The sequence below is a fragment of the Grampus griseus genome, assembly GCF_964374135.1.
Source record: "Grampus griseus genome assembly, chromosome: X".
Lineage (NCBI taxonomy): Eukaryota > Metazoa > Chordata > Mammalia > Artiodactyla > Delphinidae > Grampus > Grampus griseus.
The window spans coordinates 87,040,002-87,046,743 of record NC_138999.1 but is presented as its reverse complement, the minus strand read 5'-3'; positions in this window follow the sequence as shown (position 1 = coordinate 87,046,743).

Sequence of the window (6,742 nt, the reverse complement as noted above, 5' to 3'; positions counted from 1 at the left end):
AAAAAACAGATACCTGTGGGAGCTCCCTGGTTGCCTAGTGGTTAGGATTCCAGGCTTTCACTGCCATGGCCTGGGTTTAGCCCCTTGTCTGGGAACTCCCATAAGCCTCGTGGCAAAAAAAAAAAAAAAAACCCGAACAAAAAACAGATACTTGTATTGCCTGTGAAAACTTCCTTAAAAACCCTGGGCCAGTTTGGTGATTTTCAGCTATGTTAAGATTTTATAGTCTGTATTCCTTTAGCAATAAATAAATTCCTTAAGTGGATTACTGTCACTTTATTAAACAGCTCCCATGATAAGTACATTCATATCCAAAAGGAAACTGGTGAGACAAGCAATAAATTCTGCAGTTAGGAAATTAAAGAAGATGCTGTCAGCACTGGGACATCCTTCTAAAGAGCTCTTAGGATAACTCCTAATGAACTAAGCAGATCATCTCATATTCACCATAAATCATTGGGATTTTGAGAGAAGGTACAGAGAAGTAACAAAAATGGCAGCTCCAATATTTGCACTGAATTATGTTGTAGTGGAAGGAACACAAGGTTGGAATCCTGGCTCTGCTACCTACCTTGGGCAAGTCCCTACACCTCTTAGAGCCTCTGTGTCCTTATCTGGAAATCAAGGGTGATAATGCTTGTCACCAAGAGACATCTGAAGGTTTTCTGGAAGTAGCCCAGCTAGACCCAGGTCTGGTCCCAATTGATGAAGTCGGTGCCACTCTAGGAAATGAACCCCCAAGATTTCTCTGCCACTTTTAGTTCTCTCATTCCAAGTTGAAGGTAATAAGCCAAGGGCAGAGAAGGGGAAGTCAGTATGCATGGGCAGGGCCTATGGAGAAGGGATGAAGGCAGAAGGAATGCTGGGGACAAATGCAGGGAAGAAGTGGGTCTAAGGGCGAGAGACATGGACAAACAAAATGAAGCCAAGATTAGGAGAAAAGTTAGAGGATAGCTTGAAAACCAAGATGGTTTTTTGAAGTATTTTTTTTTCAGAAACCCAAAATTTAAAAGATGAGAAGAAAGAATAGGGAAAAGGACTTGTCAGAGGCAGAAGGTGGGGGAAGAGGCAGGGTTTGAAAAGAAGATAGACCTTTCCAGATGAAGGATGGCATAGGACTGGGGCAAAAACATAAAAAGTACCCTGGGGATGTGGCTGGAGAGACTGAGGCCGGAGAGAGTGGCACATAGACCACAGGTGGCATTCAGGGGTGAGAGAAGTAGAAGAGCCCTAGTCCAGCCTCTGTCCAATACTGTAGCCCAAGAGCAGCCAGAGCTCTGCTGAGAGGCAGTGGGGAAGGGAAGACAACGGGAAGGAGCAAATTCGTGTATCTGTGGTGCCCTTCTGTTCCCTCTACTACCACGTCTTGTAACCCTGGGTAACTGCTTCACCACTGCCCTCCAGTCACCCAAGGCTTGTTGCCGCCCTGACTCCCTCCCTCCCCCAACACACACACGTAATATATCATGAAGGTTTCCTTTTCTACAGCTCAGTGATTGTGACTTTGGCATGTTACAGAACTGCACTGTCCAATATGGTATCCACTAGCCATGTGTGGCTTTTGAGCACTTGACATATGGCTAGGCCAGCCTAGGCCAAATTGAGGTGTGTCTTTCCACATAGGCAAGGCTCAACTGCAGGTGGCCCCAGGCCTTGGCAGAATGCCCTGTGATCCTCCTGGAACCTGGGAAGACGGGCAATCTCACGAGGATTTGAGACAAGACCATTTCTCACCTCCCTGTATTGAGGGAGGCTGTCATGGGGCAGTTTCTCATCTGCCTCCCTCATTCTGGTGAGCATGAGACTTTCTGCCTGCCTCCCCACTCCCCTGCCCTTGCCCCAGAGGGTCCAGCTGCAGGCCATAGAGCTGCTTAGCAGCGGTGTGGAGTTGGTACTCAGCAACATGGTGTCCTGCCATTCATGTTGCATGTCATCTGGCCCCTTTTGTTTCAGTGTCATCCTGTGCAACAGCGACATGGAACGGATCCCATTGCTGGTCTTGCTTTTGCTGTCTCTAAGTAATAAAGTGCCTGGATGTATGTGGGTTTCCTGTTCTTTTTTACCAGTTGAAATCTATCAGCTTACTTGACAATTTCCAAGACTTAGTAAAAAAAGAAAGAATATAAAATATCTCAATAATGGTTTTATACTGATTACATGTTGAAATGATAATACTTTGCATATATTGGGTAAAACGAAATATTAGTAAAATTAATCTCACCTGTTTTTTACCTTTTTAATATGGCCGCTAGAAAATTTAAAATTGCATATGTGATTCACATTATATTTCTGTTGGACAGTGATGTTATAGATCAGTGAAGAAAGAAAAATTGGTGGTGGGGAGGAGGGACTGACAGGGTTTTATTTTGCCAGAAAATGGCATTAAAAAAAAAAAACTATCGCCACCAATTCACAGGGACATTTTAACACACACCCCCAAATATATAACCATAATCTCAGAATAAAGGATAGACTTTTAAATTGATTATATGTAACTTTATGGAAACTCACTGCATTGTCCAGATTTTTCTCTTAATGCTTTAGGCTGGTGAAAAATTCCTCAGATTGATGAGGATGGTGTTGAAGAACCATTGCTACAAAGAGCTCATCCCATGAGCTGATAACTAGCTAATTTGTGTGGGGCTTTGAGAGGCGACCAGTCCAGGTAACAGTGGTGGATGGGGCTAGTGGGGGGTGTCTTCTTGTCCTGTAGGTGTTGGACTCGTCTGGTGGCCTATGTTTTGCAGTGTTCCTGTGGCTTCTTGGCCCCACCCTCTTCTCCCACACCCAAATAAGGTAAAGATGTGGAGTGTCAGAGTCAAAGAGTGTAACCAGAGGAACCAAAGTAAACAAATACGAATTTATTCTTTTCAAAGCAGAATTTACGGGAAAGGGGAAAAGCACCACAGTGAGTGGCAAAGTTAACTAATTTGTCTCCAGCCCCGCCCCTTCATCCCAAACTTCTCTAGACTTGTGCGCGGCCCTTGCCACTTCCCCAAATCCCATCCTTGTGACCAGTCCTTGCAGCCAGCGAGCAGCATCGCAGGCTTCGGTCTGGCCTCAAGACTTCCCTGGGGACAGCAAGGACATTGAGCAGGTGCCCCTCCAAATGCGGCAGCTGTGGGAGGAGATGGAGACTGGGAGCTGAGCCCTGGCCTTGAGCCTTTCCCTCTCCCACAGTCATTGGTGTTTAAAGAACAAGAAGGAGCTGAAGTATTCCTTTGTTCTCAGGGCCAGATTTTGGCAGGAAGGCCCAGAGACAGAATTGCCCAGCTGAGCAGGTGAGTCTCCACAGCCCTAGGGCAGGGCCCCCACTTTCTCCTCCAGGACTGTTCATCTTAAGGTAGCTACTTTCTTGGTTATCTGTCACCTATGTCAAGGGAACTTTGATGAGAGTCTTGGCCTGAAATGGTCTCGGAGGTCGTGAGTCTGCTATTGAGAATGCCTCTTCAAGGAATGCTCTAGCCCAAAGCTGACTATGGAGCCCAGATCCCAAACACACACCTCAAGCATCATGGGTATTCCTTAAAATTCATCAGGAAGGAAACCATCTCCCAGGATTTGCCTCTGCTTGGCCTCAGGGTTTCGCATTACCATGGCCTGCCAGCCCAGCTCCTAAAGTACAACAAACTCAAACAGGTTTCTCTACAAGGAAATATCTCCAAACTTTGGGCCTGGAAGGAAATGGACATTTGAAGATCTTTCCATTCTGGAGGGAAGGGTGCATATCCTCCTGGGTAGGACCCTCTCTAGGGAACCATGCAACAAACAGCCTGATGTCCTCCAGCCAGTCAGCCTTCCTTAATAATTTCCCAGTCAACCTGACTCCACTCTGCTCTCACTAGAAGCAGAGGCACCCTCATAATGGTTTTTTGGCCTCTACCAGATTCTGTCGAGAATACATTACCTATCAATCCTAACTGTTCCCCGATACTATTTGACAACAACCCCAGCAAACACATTCCTTATCGCTGATGCTAATCCCACAAGCCAGGGGTTTTCATTAGGTTGCCTACCCAGCAACTCCCTTCACCACCCTTCCAGTACGGGGCCAAAAACTACGCAGCATCACACACAATACCTCTAGGAGACAAGATACACGACAGATGCTTAACAACATGCAACACATCTCCGTAAATCCCACCTTAATTTGAATTCACAGTGCCCAAAGACCCGTTTACCTCACTGTGGGAAAACTCTCCGCACATGCTGCAGTGACTATCACTGGACTCTCAAGCGATATACTCACCTTGGGCATCAAGGTAAACCCAGGACCACTAAGTGTCATTGACCCTGTTACTGAGAATTCAACTCTTGACTTGCTGCTTCAGTCTACCTATAGCACAAATCCTACATAACGAGATCTACGTCTTCTCTACCATGGCCTACTGCAGTTGCCACAGGCCCTCAACAGCCCAAGATCTCTCGTGTGGAGTAGCAGTTAGGAAAAGGATTTTCCAGGACTTTCCTGGTAAGATTGTTTCATAACCTCTGCCCTCTTTACCAGCTGAGCAGGTAAGTCTCCACAGCCCTAGGACAGGGCCCACTTTCTCTTAGGCAGGCGTATGCCTCAAAGACCCTGAACTCTGTGTCCTAGAGCAAATTTTCTCTATACTATTCCTACCTACAATCTAGGCTCCTACAAATATAGCTCCCCCGCGCCCGACCCCAGTAACTGATGTCCAGGCTCTGTGTTTGATGCCCACCTGCCACCTGCTCACCATACATCACCAGTGCTCCTGCCCAGAGACCTCATGAGCTCTAAGGCAGATGTCATGATGAAGTCTGACACCCTGAACCTGTGGCTTAGTGCCCCCTGGTGATTCTAGAAGGAGGCAATCCTTGGCTTCTGGACCCAAGCCACTGCCTTCCCTGCCCAGCAGTAGATAAATCTACCTTCCCAGCAGTTCTACCCACTGGCCTACTGCTTGGTTATAAGACAGCACCCCAACCGTCTCACACCCTCCTGACCTTGGTATCAACTGCTACTTTCCTTAAGGCCCTGAGCCAGACTTAGAAACTGGAAGGGGCAAGAGGATGTACTCTGTGTCTTAGCCTGGCTATTTGTTCCTCCCTTTCTGCATGGGGTGAGTAGAGCTTGGATTTGTTCTATTTTGGCCTCTGAACCATTGTTTAGAGGAGCCCAGGAAGATTCACCCAAGGCCCACGTCTCCAGGGAACAAGGTATGGAATGAATGAAGAGAGCAGAGTGACTCTTCCTGTTAGATTCCTCTGTGGCCACAGGCTTCTGTTGCTTTGGTCTTGAGGACAGCTCACCTCAAACATAAATGGAGAGACATCCTAGGGGAGCAGCCAGGAGGCATCTGTCTGTCCAACCAGAGGCTGGGACTAACAAAGAGCAAGGCAGAACATTAATACTTCAAGAGGTATTAGAATTTAATGTGTGAGTGAGGCCAGGGGAGTACTGATGTACAGTAGATATGTAGGATAGGTATGTATGTATATAAACTTAGGCAAATTAAGTCAATTGCAGGGTTCTAAGTTATAAAGCTCCTTTTGGTAGAAAGCTGCCTCAGTGGGTCCTGACTCTGCTCAAAGTCCCCAAGCCCACCCCCCATCCCCCACCCCCACTATTTACTCTGAACAGTTTCTGGATAAAGGAATCATGGTATATGTTGCCTAGGAAGACTTAGCTCAGTTTGAGGACTGGGTTCACCTTCCAGAGTTAGAAAGAATGGTTTTATGCAAAGGAAGGCCTTGCTGTTGTCTCTGTGGAAAGTGGCCAACTTCCTGATCTGTAGCCCGTGGATACTAGAAAAGGGCCGCTATTCAGGATGGCCTGTTGCATCTGCCTTCTGACTAGCTGGGGGATATCAGCCACCTCATCTGATTCAGCCTAAGAGAAAGAAGGGTCACAGCCTGAAAGGGTGTTGGGTGGTCACGCTCCTCCAGTCTAGAGGGTGGCTTCCCCTTCCTCACCCAAGGAGAAGACCCCCTTGCTGAGCAGCGGCTGGCCCTCCCCCAGGGCTGTGAAGGCCAACTAGAGAGCCAAGGGTGGCTTCAGCTGGGTTTCCAGAGCAACTCAGCTGGTCTCTGAGATGCTGAGGTTTTCAGGAAAGAGGAGGATCTGGGGAAAATATCTAAGCCCATAAGTATTTCTTTAATGTTTCCCAATATAAGGTGAAAATAGGAACCTGAATGAACTGTTTCCCCCCTTGAGAAAGGTCTGCCAGGGACTGAGGCAGAAGGAACTGAAGATATTCAAGGAGGAAACAGCATCTAGGTAGCATCGGGATGACTAGATCTATGCCTTTGAGCTGAAGTTATATGACACACGTTGCCCAGACTTTTTCAGGGGCACTTTGTGGGGGGAGCGGGAGTGTCTTCAGTGTCACCTCCCTGTGTTGGGCCAGAGAGTAGGGCTAAGTCCCGTGTGTTCACAGTGCTGGAGCCCTCGGGTCATTAGGCTCCCCCAAATCCATCATTCCAGGGAGAATGGAAAGGGGCCAATGGGCACTGCTTCACTCTGCAAGGCAGCTTCTCTGCTCCCCATCTGAATGGCCTCCAAGTGCCATTAGCCTGGGCTGCAACAGAATTGTACTTAAGGGATTGATCTCAAACTTGAAGATTAAAGGGCACATTTCTAGAGTCAGAGGAATCATGCCTCTCCCTCCCCCGGCCCTCACACACCCACCTCGCATACCATCGAATCCCTGCTGCTGCCTGGAGTCCAGATAACTCTGGCTGAGGAATGTGGGGCCAGTGGGGACTGGAAAGGTTA